Genomic DNA, 15,221 nt, shown 5'->3' with positions numbered 1-15,221 from the left:
AGATTCAGTGAGGTGCTCTGCCTCACATGAACTGGAATTCTATTCCAGAGTGAAGGGAGCCTCTGGGTTATGAACCTGTCCCTCCAGCAAGTTCTATTTATTTCTGTTTTGAGGTTCAAGTCCCTCGAGCATGTGGCTCTAAGGGATTTAGATTTACTGAGGTGGAGCATGTCCATTAATTCTGGATTTGACATAGCTTTGTATGTCAGGCATAGATCGCCTCGAAGTAGGCGGTATGCAACTGAGTAGAGCTGGAGTTTTTTTAACCGAGCAGCATATGGCATCTGTTTGAGACCCTTGATCCTCTTGGTGAGATACTTTTGGGGTCTTTCTAATTGCTGCAGGTGTCGGGTAAGGTACATCCCAAAAGGGGCATTGTATTCTATGATGGGCCTGATGAGGGATGAATAAAGGGGCACAATTACCTCTCTTGATCTAGATGTGAAACCCTTCGTGATGAGGTGGGCTATGTAGAAGGTCTTTCTAACCACTTTGGCAATGTGGTTTTCAAAGGAGAGATTGCTATCAACTTGGGTCCCCAGGTCCCTAATAACTTTCTCTGTACTTAATGGGTTTCCGCCTATGTGGTAATTTGTGGGCACATTGTTTTGCCAAAGGGTATGACTATACATTTTTGGCATTTAGCTTTAAACCATGGTGCTGGCACCAGTTATCTGTCTCTGTGAGACCTTTTTGAAGGATGTTTGTGTCAGCTGGAGAGTCGATTATGGCACAGTTTGCAGTCTCTGCGAACTTGGTGAGCCATAGTCCTCCCACGCTTGCCTGTACCTCGGAAAAGTATATACCGAACAAGAGTGGTCCCAGGACAGAACCCTGTGGGATGCCACTTGTGACCGGTTTCGAGTCTGACATGGCTCCAGCAACTCTCACTCTGTGGGTTCTGTCTTTGAGCCAATTTGCGACCCATCTTGTGACATAGGGGTTTATATTTAAGCTGGATAGCTTATCTATGATGCCCGAGTGGGGTATTGTGTCAAATGCCTTTGCAAGGTCCAGATAGGCTGTGTGGACTACCTTCCCTTCATCTATGGCTTTGGTGACTGTTTTGAAGAAGTCAACCAGGTTCAAAAGGCAGGATCTGCCCTTGACAAAGCTGAACTGGGTAGGATCTAGTGTCTGTAGGTCCCCAATGTCTTTGTTTATGAGCTCCATGATGATCCTCTCCATAGCCTTGCAGACTAAGCTAGTCAGGCTTATGGGGCGATAGTTTCCAGGGTCCGTAGAGGCTCCACCTTTGTGGAGTGGGACCACTGTTGGTGTACGCCATTCTGTGGGCACATATCCTGTAGTGAGGCTGAGATTGTATAGCTGTTTTATTTGAGGGATTAGTTCCTCTTGGAGTTCATGTAGGATGCAACCTGGGATGCCATCTGGTCCCATGGAAGCAGTGTTTTTTGCTTTGGAGAGGGCAGCCCTCACCTGAGCATCAGAGATGTTTGGGAGGCAGCCCTCTGCCGGGATAGATACTTTCTCTTTTGGGGGGGGGGGGGTGGAGAAGTTTGCACTGAACCTGTCTGCCAGGATATTGGCGATGTCTGTGGGTTCAGTGTATTTTTTGTCATTTAGAATCAACTCAGAACAAGTCTGGGAGTTGCATCCCAGGTTCCTAACATAACTGAAAAAGCCTTATGATTGTCTTTGGTGTCCTGTGCAATTTTTCTCTCGAAGCTGGCCTTGGAGGATTTTATGAGGGATCGTAATTGTTTGCTAGTACTGATCAGAGATGCCTTCCCTATTAGGGATTTTGCTCTATCATGTAATAGCTTCCTCCTTCTGTTGTACAGTTTATTTATGGCAGGGTCCACCAGACTGGACGCCTGCCTTTGGACGATTGGGTCTTGGTTTTGTTTGGGATAGCATGATCCATGCATTCCTGGAGATGTCCGTAGAATGCGTTTATATAGGATTCTGCAGTTTGGGCCATAGTTTCCACTGGCCCTGGGGCCTTGAAGGATTCCACTTTGGTTTTGAGAAGTGAGAAGTTCGCTTTTGAGAAGTTTTTCACTGTGGTTTTCTGGGCTGGGGTGGGGTCGGGATGTGGACATCCAGTGAAATTAATTTATGGTCTGATCTTACCAATGAGGGATATACTTCTGGTGTGGAGCATAGAGTCCCCATGTTGGTAATGATCAGGTCAAGTATGTTGTCCCCTCTTGTGGGAGTGGTGACTAGTTGTTCCATAGCATTTGAGTTTATAATTTCCAGGAACCTTTGGGCTAAGGTGCTGGGGCTTGAGTAGTGCTCCCAGTCAATGTTTGGGTAGTTGAAGTCACCCAATATAATGGTGTTCAGAGAGATCTTCATGTTCTCCAATGTTTTCAGGAAAGCTGAGTGGGATTCCTGACTTTGAGAGGATGGTCTGTAGGATGCTATAAACTGAAAAGCAGTCTTGCCCACTGTTAGTTGCACATGGATGGTCTCCGATACTTCGTGCAATGCCACTAACCTGGAGGTGTGGATATCCTTGATAAATATGGAAACTCCCCCTCCTTTTGTGGTTCGGTCCAGTTTTGGGGCCGAAAAGCATGATATGAGGTATAGCCTGGTAGTGCTGTGGTGCTCTCTGGAGCCTTGAACCAGGTTTCTGTCACTGCACAGATATCGATGTTCTCCATACTGAGGAGAGCTCCAGTGGTGACAGGTGCAAGCCGTCCCTAGCAAAGCAACGTGGCTTGTCGAGCATGTCATCCCAGGCTGACAGACACTGGATCCCCTTTGAATGACACCAAAATTTTAGCCAATTGTTAAAATCGATCATTTTGTCTTTGTACTGTGGCATCATTCTAGGTGAGGGTAAGATGCTGCTCAAGGTCAGGGTCATACCAGCCTGGGCTACATGATCAGAGAGCTCCTCTATGTCTCTTTTCATGTAGTCCAGGGAGGTACGTCTCAGATCATTCACACCAGCATGTACAATGACTGAGTCATATTTGTATGTGCTTTGGAGTGACCTGAGTGCTTGCGTTATGTGGCGGATCCTAGCACCCAACAGGCAGCTCACAGTGACCTTCTCTTTATTCAGCCTGGTGAGCGGGACATCAGTGTGTCTGACAATAGAGTCACCTATTACAAGAGTATCAGGTGTGTTATTCAGCCTTAAGGGCTGTGGCTGCTTGGCACACTGACTTTGTGGGCTATGTGTTGTGCGTGTTTTGTTTTGAGGTAGCGTTTGCTTGGATGTCTGCTTTGGAGGTCTCTGTTGCTTAGGTAAATTTTTATTTAGAGCCTCCGAGTATGTTTTTGTGTATTTATGTGTTTGGTTCGCTGATGTGGTGGGACTATGTGATACTGGAATTGTGTTGTGTGGGGTTACCTTCTCCTCCTGACTGGTTACACCAGTTTTGAGATGAGAGAGCTCAGCCTCCAGTTTGGCTAAATAGTTGCATCTCTCACATATATTTGAACCTGTTTGGAGGAGGAGAGGGTTGTCCGTGTACATGAGACAGTTGTAACATTGCCTCAAAATTCCCAGGTTCACCAGCTGGACTGGAGAGGAAACCATTGACTGACCTTTGGACATGCTAGAATAATATATATTATAAATTTATCCAAAAAGTGACATTTTCTTTAATTGGAAATATGCCACCTCTAACAACTCTTTAATGATAAATCAAAATTGCTTTAACAATTTTAACATGGAACTGTGTATAAATAATGAGCTGGAACTACATGCTAAATGCATTGTGGGCCTGAGTGCCCAAGTGTAAAAATCTTGCTATGAAATTTCAAAGATTGCCTGGTTTCTTATTTCACCTCACTACATGCACATATGTGTTTGTGTGTGAGTGTGTGTATATATATATATATATATATATATATATATATATATATATATATATATATATATACACACACACACACACACACACACACACACACACACACACATATATATCTACACACACACACACACACACACACACACACACACACACATATATATCTACACACACACACACACACACACACACACACACACACACACACACACACACACACACACACACACACACACACACATATATATATATATATATATATATGTATGTATGTATGTATGCATCTACTTTTCTTTGTCGAAATTTCATTACTTTGAAAAAGAAAAGTGGCTGCCCACTTCAGCGAAAGTGCATTTCAACAAAAGTGCACTTTCTGTGTAGTCTAGTCGTCGGATCAGCTGACTAAAAAAAAACACAAAAAAATCTTTTGCAGGGGGGAAAGCGCCCTGCACCCCCCATGTGGGCGTGTTGAGCCCTCCACACCCTCCTACTTAAATATACCAACTCCGAGATCGCACTATAGCAAGGAAAAGGGAATATTCCCATTCCACACTGTATTGTGATCTCCATACTCGGTTTTCAAAGTTTCAGTACTTTGAACAAGTGGGCTTACACAAGTGGGCTTCGAAGTACTGAAACTTCGACCTACTGAAGCAGACCCTCATGTATATATATATATATATATATATATATATATATATATATATATATATATATATATATATATATATATATATATATATATATATATATATATATATATATATATATATAATAGCAAATATAGAGTTGAACAAAGGATAGAGTGTGGGAGTGAATCTTTGAAGCTCAGCATTATTCCATTTATGTAAAGGATGAGGATACAACGTCTGTTTAGGCTGGGTAATATAATATATGTTGGTGGCATATTTTCTACGTGGTTACTGCTTTGGAGACTTTCTAAGTTTATTTGCAGTGTTTGTTTTTTGATATGTTCATTAAATCACAGGAAGTATTGATCTATTATAATCAACAGTACAGCATTACATTGATATGTGATGAGCAACCATATTGTATTGGTGCTGTCATTTATCATGGGATATTCAGTGGTAAAGAAGACCAATGGCATGTATAGCAAGAACATTTAGTAAGGCTGAACAAAACTCCACTGGGTTTGGAGATAATGTTTGCAATGTGGAAATTTCACTAATATTTTTATGGTTGAAAATCCATGCTCTTTACAGATCATCATCCTGCAACAAACATCCTTACCCACTGAAAGTGTTTCTCCTATAACAATAGCTAGAATGCAGTGCTGGGCATTAAACCCTTCTGAAAACAACTGAGTTAGAAAAAAAAGTTGACTCCATGCAAATACAGCTATACATTCAAGGTTACCTCTCCAAGTCAAGCAGGAAGACAAAGTGAGCATTCTGAATGCTTATTACATTAAACAAATGGAGACATTACTACTTCTGAAATTCATCAAGAGACACTGATGGACAGCATGCGATCCACTGCATTGGAACTAGTGACGTTAGGCCACACAGCTGCAGAGGCATGCAGCAATGTCACCTTTCCTCAACAGGAATCATCCAGATCTGAAGAAGACTTTGTCGTCATATAGTCAGTTGAATACATTGCCCCCTTTGGGATATACCTCACTATAGATATCAAATAACTGGAAAGACCACAGAGGTTCCTAACGAAGACCTTGGTTTGAAAAACCTAAGCTACCAGGGAAGACTGTAAGCAGTACTTCTTTATTCAGTATGTTATAGAATCCTGAGAGGAAATGTGTGCTTTGTCTTGTGTGCCAGTAGGGACTGCACTACCTACTCATACCAAGTACTATGAGGCAGGCAACAGAAGGGAAACAAGCAGGCTAACCTTCCATCTTGGTCCTGAGATTTTGAGAATTTATTAGGATTACACAGAGTACTGTATGTTTTTAATGAGATTGATAATGAGCTGTACTGGGAGGAATCTAGCAATAAAGCTGGTAGGGTTATATTGCCTAAATAAATAAAGTAAACAGAATCATTTAGGTTAAGAAGCAACTGTAACAATGGACAGGACAGAGTCACTAAGTTACTGTAGAGTATAAACTATGTGGGGCAACTATGGGCTGCTTTGGCAGTGTGAAGCAGCCATGTGCTAGTTAGGACAATGTAGCACAACTATGGGCTGCTTTGGCAGTGTGCGGCTGCTGTGGTGCAGTAGTTAGCATTGCTGCCTCACAGCAAGAGGTTCTCCAGTTCGATCGTCAGCTGGGGTGCCTTCTTTACGGAGTCTGCATGTCCTACCTGTGGTCGTGTGGGTTTCCTCTGGGTGCTCCAGTTTCTTCCCACATCCCAAAGACATGCTGCAGGTGGATTGGACACTCTAAATTGGTCCTAGGAGTGAGTGCGTGTGTCTGCCGTCTGTGGAAGGTTGGGTGCCGGGCTGGCAACTTGATACAGAAAAACTCCACTGCCAAACATTTGTGGACAGGTGATCCGCTGTGGCGACCCCTAACTTGGAAAAGCCGAAAGAAGAAGAAGAAGATGCGGCTATGGGTTACTTAGCACAATGTAGCACAACTATGGCCTGCTTTGACAGTGTGCAGCAGCAATGGGCTACTTAGTGCAATGTAGCACAACTATGGGCTGCTTTGGCAGTGTGTAGCAGATATGAGCTACTTAGCGCAATGTAGCACAACTATGGGGTGCTTTGGTTGTGTGTAGCAACTATGGGCTACTTAGGGCAATGTAGCACAACTATGGGCTGCTAGAAGTTACTTTGAGGAGTTGTGGTATGCAGTTCATCTCAGTGTACAACTGAGTAATGTTGACTACCCTTCAAAGTATTGTTAGCCGCACTAACTAAAAGGATTAGGAAAGGGTAGATGATATTAAGACAAGTAGGAATCATGATGCCTTCATCTATATAGTGCACATTGCAACCCTAGTGCGCATAGTGTAATGCCTAGCAAAAGCAGGCAATTTGGAGCCACACTGACAAATCTGAAAAAAGCTCAAATGAGCACACTGGTCAAGAGCAACCACCACTCTTCAATGTTCTACTGAGGTCTAGAGTCAACCAGAAACAATTCTTAGCTAGATTACTAAGCACAAAAATGTATACAGCTATCACAATAAACTCAATAGAAAAAGCAGAAAAAAGATTATCCCAGATTTTGCACTTTTACAGGGCTCATATTTTAGTCATTTTGGTAGCAGTAAGTCAAATCTCTTGGAATAGCTTACAAAACAGGAACTTAATTAAGTATGTAGCAGCCCAAATCAGATGAACGCTAGACCACGCATACAAATGCAGGCAATTATAGCAATGATGACAAAGCCAAAACAAATTCAACAAGCATACTTCCAAATAACAAGTGACACTCTTCAAGGTCCTACGGCAATCTGAGGCTTAGAAATGGCTTGATTCCTTTTCCAATCCTATTAGAGTCAGCTAGAGGGAATTCTCAGCTAGATTACCAATCACAAAAGACAGTATTCAGCTATCACAGTAATCTCAGTAAATTAAAAAAAACTTATCCCAGATCTTGCAGAGCTGATATTTTTCATCAGTCTGGTAGAAACAGGTCAGATCCAATAAAGCAGGCTAAAAATGGAAGTTTCCAAGACACTTCCAAGAGTTCTGCTGCTGCTCTGCAATTTTTGAACTCTTTCTTACTTATGACAACACTCCACATTCTATGACAAAAGAGTCCCTGGCAATTTTTACTTGGCTGTAAGTTCTAGTCCCTTCCACACTTACCTAAACTGTGTGTGTGTTTACTAAGAAGCACAAATGGAATTTCTAACTTTTGCACATGGATATATGAGCAAGTCACATGCATTTTACATTTGTTGATGCTATTTGTACTTTAAATTACATTAGAGAAAGAGATAATTAGGAAAGTAATGATCACCAGGAATAGTTACTTCACAGACTGGTCCACTGTCAGATATGGCAGATGGTGGTAATGCGAGGGTCTGGAGATGACATGAAGATTGTCTGCTACCTCATCACAGGTAAACAGATCCCCGAAAGAAGGACTGATAGTGACATGCAATTTTTCTGTGATACCAATGACTTCTCATGTGAATGCAGCTACTGTTACTACCCCAATACTCGTATTTTACCAGTAAGGTATTACTACGTTATTAATGTTAGAGGCCCTCAATGAGGGCACATCGTTTCAGTCTTTTGCAGCAATGAACTATGGAAGATGCTACCCATTTTGTATGTCTAAACTGACAAATTGTCTGAAACTGAATGATAAAAAATGGGAACAAGAAAGTTTTTAATGTAGTATAGATAGTGAGACTAGTCAGAAAAAGGGGTACAACAATCCCTTTGATGAGCTTGACATGTAGGGCGGCCTATCCTTATATCTACTTGGTTTCTGAATTAGTTCAAAACGTTTTTGTATATGAATTTTTTATTCAGAAGAGAGGATATGTCATGTATTTCTGTGAAATTCACAGCTGTAAAATGACAATTAATATTTACATTTGCTAGGCAGCATTGCAGATGAAATGCATATACTGTGTGTCAGTAAACTGCGTAGTTAAAAAGAGAAGCAAAATAGTTAGGACCCCAGGTCTCCACATGTATGAGTGAATGTGTGTAAATAATTGCAGATTGTTTCATTTTGTGTTGTTGTCAAATACATCATTCTTTCCATTGTGAGAGATCCAGGATCCAGGAAGAGTATATAAGGAATCAGATTTCATTTCTTGTCTCCTGCCGACATAAGGGGAAGGCAGAGATGAGTAGGCATGTGAAAAGGAAAGAGTTTTTACAAAAATAAGATGATCTAGCAGACTCCTTTCAAATGGCGAAAGAAACATTAGTTCTTCCCATTCTGAAGAAAAAGCAGCTTGTTCAAAGAGGTCTTGTTCATACAAAGCTCATTCATTGCAAGAAGCTCAGAATACCACCTAAAAGAAGAAATCATGCACTTTGTACTGAAGAGATATACTGAGGGAAAGTTAAAAAGGCTTTAAAGTTTAAAAAAGTGCAAAAGATAAATGTTTACTTCAGAAGGATAGTGAATGTAAAAAATGCATACAATGCAATAAAATAACTGGACAGGAACCCCTGTCTTATATTTGTGTGATATCCGGATTTGGAAAATAGCATGGAAGACGTCTTACTTTAAGTAGAGCAGTAAATGCAGATAACATGTCAAAATAAATAGATGGTAATAGGTAAGTCAAATGCTTGAAAATCCTACCAGCAAAGTATGACAGTAATTAACCAATTTTAGAATATGACATTGTCCTGCATTTAATACAGCAGATTAAAACATATTATTCACCAAGTAAATTCTCACAATGTCTTTTTAACTTTGATCAAACAAAGAAGACGATAAAGAAGGTGAAAGAATGAGGTAGATGAAATGCCTCAGTCATGTTAGTGACAATGATCAATAAAAGGAAAGCAAAGACAAATGTTATACACAGTACTGCTCCAAGAGCTTCTTAATTTCAGACTTGTGTCTTGACTATTTACAGTGAGAAGCCACTCTGCTAAGCATTGTGCTGTGAAAGTGTTTCATTTAAGATTTAAGGATATACATTCTCCTTATGGTTACTCAGTAACATAACATAGAGGATTATGGTCAGGTCACTGATCATAACCTACTTATTTTGTGTTCGAGACATGGATGCCATTGCCAAGAAATTGACCTCAAAAGTGAAGGTCAAAAGGTGAATCTTGGCATGCATGTTGAGAACACATAATAAAGGATTATGGTCAGAGACCCAATCATAATTATTTTTTGTGCATAGAGCTTTATCTACTCCATGTACTACTAATTACAAAAAAAGAATTGTTTTGTTGGCTTTCAAAGCCGTAAAGTACTTAGCGAGAGCTGTCAGAAAGACAGTGTAACCCAATCTGTTATATTTGCACTCACCTTCCATACGTCTCAACAGTCAAAATTTTCACAGAATGTCCAGAATTTTTGCCTCACATATTTGGTATGCTCCTCATAAAATATGGTGTTTTCAGGCAAATCTCTGAGGGCTGAAGTCATCAAATAATAAAATACATTTGAATTTCAGACATTGTATCCTTCAGAAAATGGAGGCAAACACAAATCCTGTTATTCTAGCAATTTTATATGCTAATAATAGAAAGTCAGGGACCCATTATTGGTACAGACAGCAAGGATAAACAAATCATCACTGTCATTTTCTGGTCAATACTGGCAGGTTTGATTGCCAAGTGCAAGACCTGATGTTAAGTTTAGGAGTAGGGGTGTTTAACATTTGTTAAGATCAGAACTTACACTAGAGTAGCACTTAACTGATTTGTCTTTTTCTTGATATTGGAGTGTCTACTGGTCTCCTTGCACTACATAAGACTTTTATCAAAATGTGTTTTTTTCCACTTCTGTCTGACAGCTATCAAATCTCTGTCAGGTGTTTGTCCATTCAATCCTTGGTCTACCACTGACATATATAACCCACATATCTTCCCAGTGGAGGTAACCCTCACTGTGGCTCACTGTTAGATGTCTGCATGTTGGAGCAAGAACAACCCACTTGATAATCATCACTCCAGCAGTCATGATGTGTGGTTTAATGCTGTTTCCCTATTGCACAAATATCCTCCTGCTGCATCAGGGAAACTTTTATAATAGTGATCTGAGATACTGAGATAGATACTAAAGGAATCAAACTCCCATACCTTACAAGCAGCATATTAACAGCTCATAGCCTTAATTTGCTGCAATAACTGTCAAATAGACTATTCTCTGAATAAGCTTAAATACTATGGTCTGTTGTTTTATTGCTATAATACACCTGCTTAAAGCCTTAGTCAAACCACCACTAATATTGTAACTACAAGATCAGATGAATGCAGCTCATCATTGCTGAATGTCTGCAGTGCAGCTTCCTGGGGAGAAACACACATCAGTTGTATTGTCCATGTCAGAGAAGAGGCTGGCCCAATCTCAACTGTCCTTGCTTTTCAGGGACATTCCTGTTTTTGACTCAAGTGTTACCTCTGTCCTTCTTAATCCCCTTTAAAATTAATGACTTTTGAGAAAAGTGGTGAATTACCCTTAATAAATAATGACTATTGTGACATCCCTCCTCTGGGCCAGTGATCAAGGAGTCTCAATCCTCACCACGGACACCAGTGAGCGACATTCACCTGAAACAAATGGATACACACTGTATTTCCAGATGCAGCTATCTGAACCAAGCACAATTTCCCTTAAGAGCACACAGTGAACACACTTCCATCCTGGGTCTCTCTCTCTCTCACTTTCCAGGCCCCAAATAAGACTCCCCACTGACCACAGCTGTAGAGTTGAGTCCTCAGCTGACTGTTCCAAGCCAAGTCCTCCACCACCCCTTCTTTATGAAACCAGTGCTCTGTGTCCCTGCTCCAAGTAGCTGACACACACTCTTTGAAATTTGATTTTCACACACACACACACACACACACACACACACACACACACGCACGCACGCACACACACACACACACACACACACACACACACACACCTGGAAAAGGCTGGCACAGAACCAGCTATGCCCCCTTTTCCCCAGACTATAAGGTAAATACTGTCACCAGAACACTCCAAAGCCAGCTACTCTAAGGCTCTTACCAAGGTATCCAATTATACTGAGTAAAATTAATACTAATACAAATGTTAGTGTTTGACCAATGCAGCAAGGCTTTCAGGAGTGGTCACAGTGTCACCAAATAAATATAAGTACTCTTAAAGGTTAAAATATTCTCTAAATGACGAGCCACAATGAAAAGTTTAAATATATTTAATAATAATAAAAGAACATGAAAATCTTTACAATATATGCCAGAGTTTCCATCACAGGAAATATTAAAAATAACATAGATGGAAAGGTTCACACAGATACAGAAAAAAACAATACTTAACTAATTTCACTATATTTTTCTGACTGATCTAAAGAATTATTGTGCCCTAGTTCACTTACTAGAGCTAGGCAAGATGAAGTGAGTGTGTGGTCCTTCTTTGTCAGATTTCACAAATAGATTGCTCGGATACTTCTGTCTCATTTAGTATTAAAACATAATTTCAGTGATGGATTGCATATTGACATCACATACATTTGGTCATCTGACTTCTGGTTCCCATACCACCCCTTTTACTGGCAACCGAACCAGAATCTAGCACATATGTGGCATAATACACACACATATAGCTTTGCTAAGATGTGTTATAGTATCTGGAAGCTATAAAACCATTTCAAAAACTTCCAGCCTTCCAGGGTAGCAATTAGTTCACCCCTAAGGACAATACAGTAGGATTCCTAGTCATGGTTTTCACAGAAATGTTGTCTCTGGCTATCAGAACAGTAAGATACAATCTTTATGGCCTAAACCAGGTAATTTAATTTCAGACTATTTTTCAGAGTTAGCTGGACTGAGATTAACCTCTTCTCTTCCAGTATCCTCTGTTATAATATATTCATTTCAACAGTTACAATACTGTCTGACATACAGGTGTATTTCTTTTCTGTCCAACAGGAGCCACTGTTGGTACATGTTTAACACAAGTAGCTTTACAAATACATTTTCAACACAAGCACCTGTACAAATCAGTTTGATATGCAAATTACATATTATTCTTTACAAAACTCCAGCTAGCTATGATGGCATATGTTACACATCCACTGCCGTACTTCTCCTGGCATAGCTGGCAATGTCTCACCTCATCACAACTATAACTAGAGCTACTGACTTCTTTTACTTCAGAAAATGCATATTAATTCAAATTATCTTATTCTAGTAATGCCTAGCGTTAAAAGTGCTAATATTTTAAAACTGTCCCTGATTGTCCCTCGTTATTTCTGGATTTGTCTCTAATTTTGTTGAGAATTGTCCATGACTGGTTGAGAGATATGCCTTTGGGACTATAATAACAGCACCACTATTTAAAATTTCTGAGCTGCAGTCCACAGCAGTTTAAACTTAACAAAGAATTAATGTGGTGAGTAGAAAGCTGCAGTAGAAACATTTTTTATATCTTCTGACTATGCATCTAAGCATAATGTTGGACCTTGTCTTGCACCCTCCTCCCCAAAACAAAACAGTTTGATAAATATATTTGTTTTGCCTCAGGCAGCACATTCCTCCTGCAGTCTTAAGTTCTAAACCAGTCTGTTGTTTGCATGGGATGTTCTGAAAAAATAGTAAGTAGCCTAACCACACTTGTAAGCATACTGATTAACTCCCTTGAAAAAATAATATTACTAAAGGTTGGAGGGGAATTTTTGTTTCATAATGTTAATATCTATAAAGTTACAATAACATATACCAATCCATGTTCATAAATTCCTCTTTATTTTAGATTAGAAACTAGATGAAAAACATAACTGCATTTCTACAAGGCTGTTTCATCTTAATACCAAACAAGAGAATGATTTCGTAACATTTGCTTTCCTAATGATACATGTGTTTTTTTAGGATGTCAGAGACATGCATGGCTTTAGTACTACTGAAAAGGCAAGTTATAGCTGTTTGGACTCTGACAATGGATATAATTTACAGTTACTGCCCTTCTGAAAGGGAAGCATTGCATGCTGACTGACATCTGTTTAGCAGTGGTGAAGCTGGCCATCATACCTCTGCATCTGAATATAAAAGCCAGAGACAATAATATGTATGTAGTGCTTTTTTTAAGGCAGGCCTACCTGAGTTAAAGAGTACAAAAAGGAACATCAGACATTATTTCTGTCATTTAGTGAATTTTCTGTTCTACCCATGAAACCTGCATTTCCTGATATTGACTAACTACAGCCACTCTGATTTTAGGTGTCAGACAATGCTGATTACTTCAAAATGGACAGCCTTGGAAAAATAAGTGTACTTTGAATATGGTCAGTTCAATGCAGAAGTAATGGAGTTACTGCAGAGAGCAACAGTGAATGTTTATTGGAATGAAAAGACAGCTGCATATTAGAAGAAAAATAATTTGATTTATTTTTCATTTCTATACAAAAAACAATTGCATGTCCATTTGTCTGTGCTGCACTTTTATTTCTGTTTACTCAGCTTAGTTTGTAAAATGATGTAATTCCCTCTGTATGTCGTTAATGGTTTCCTGACTGTCCTCTATCTAATGTAAATATGCACTGTCAGCAGGTTTAGCCCTTCACCCTCCCAAACTGTATTGCATATTGCTGACAGAGGTGATGAAAGGGTTGGACTCGTAAGACTTTGTGGCTGCATGCCTAGCAGGTTTCCCTGATGTGATTAAAAAATTAACTCTTGATCATATGCTTTCTCTTAAATCAGTTAGTAATAAGTTACATTACAGACGTTTATCTGGATGAATTCTGAAGATGAAAAACACCAAAATGCATTCTTCTGCTGATAAACATTTTAAAATGCAGATAATTGGAAGCAGCCGGTTAAGATACTTCAATTTATGGTAATATATATATATATATGTATATATATATGAGGGTGGCCTAATGGTTAAGGTGTTTTCCTTACAAACACAAAGTGCAGGGTTTGAGTCTCACAAGGGATAATTGGCTAGGCTTAAAATGGCTCGCAAGGGCAGTTAGCCTACTACTAACCTATGAAAACTAATTGGTTGAATGCACTATATTGAATTATCAAAATGACATTTTGAAGGTAAACCATATAAATATATGGGTCTACTTCGTTTTATCATTGTTTCAAAACTTCAAAGCTGATATGGCTGAGGCCATATGATCGAAGTTTTGAAACTTGAAACACTTTGTATTGAGATCACTGTACAGCGGTGAACTCGAGATTTACCATTTTCTACGCTGTAGTTCAATCTCACAGTTGGTATATTTAATTAGCAGGGGATGTGGGGGGTGCAGGGGGGCTTGCCCCCCTGCAAAAACATAAAGATAACATGTTTTATTTAGTTTTAGTGTTTTTTGGCAGCTGCGGTGGTGGTGCTGCGGTAGCGTTGTCGCCTCACAGTAAGACGTTGTCCTGTTCAGTTCTCAGCTAAAGCGTCTTCTGTGTGGAGACATGCGTGAATGGGCATACCTTCATTGAAGGTTGTGCGTCAGGCCTGGCAAGTCGGTACGTAAAAATCTACTGCCAATCATTAGCGGATCGGAGTTCTGCTGTGGCGACCCCTAACCGGGATAAGCCAAAAGATACAACATTTAGTTTTAGTGTTTTTATTTTACTTTCAAAGTTTCAAAACTTCGATCATATGGTCTCGGCCATATGGGCTTCGAAGTTTTGAAACTTTGATAAACTGAAGTAGATCCACATATATATATGTATATATATATATATATATATATATATATAAATATATATATATATATATATATATATATATATATATATATAAATATATATATATATATATATATATATATATATATATATATATATATACTAGGGCTGCTGTTCAATTAAAAAATTAAATCATAAAAATTTTTAATT

This window comes from Protopterus annectens, chromosome 10.part0 (assembly GCF_019279795.1).
Source record: "Protopterus annectens isolate FY-2018-M chromosome 10.part0, PAN1.0, whole genome shotgun sequence".
NCBI lineage: Eukaryota > Metazoa > Chordata > Ceratodontiformes > Protopteridae > Protopterus > Protopterus annectens.
The sequence above is the reverse complement of the archived record's forward strand: the minus strand, read 5'-3'. Positions refer to the sequence as shown.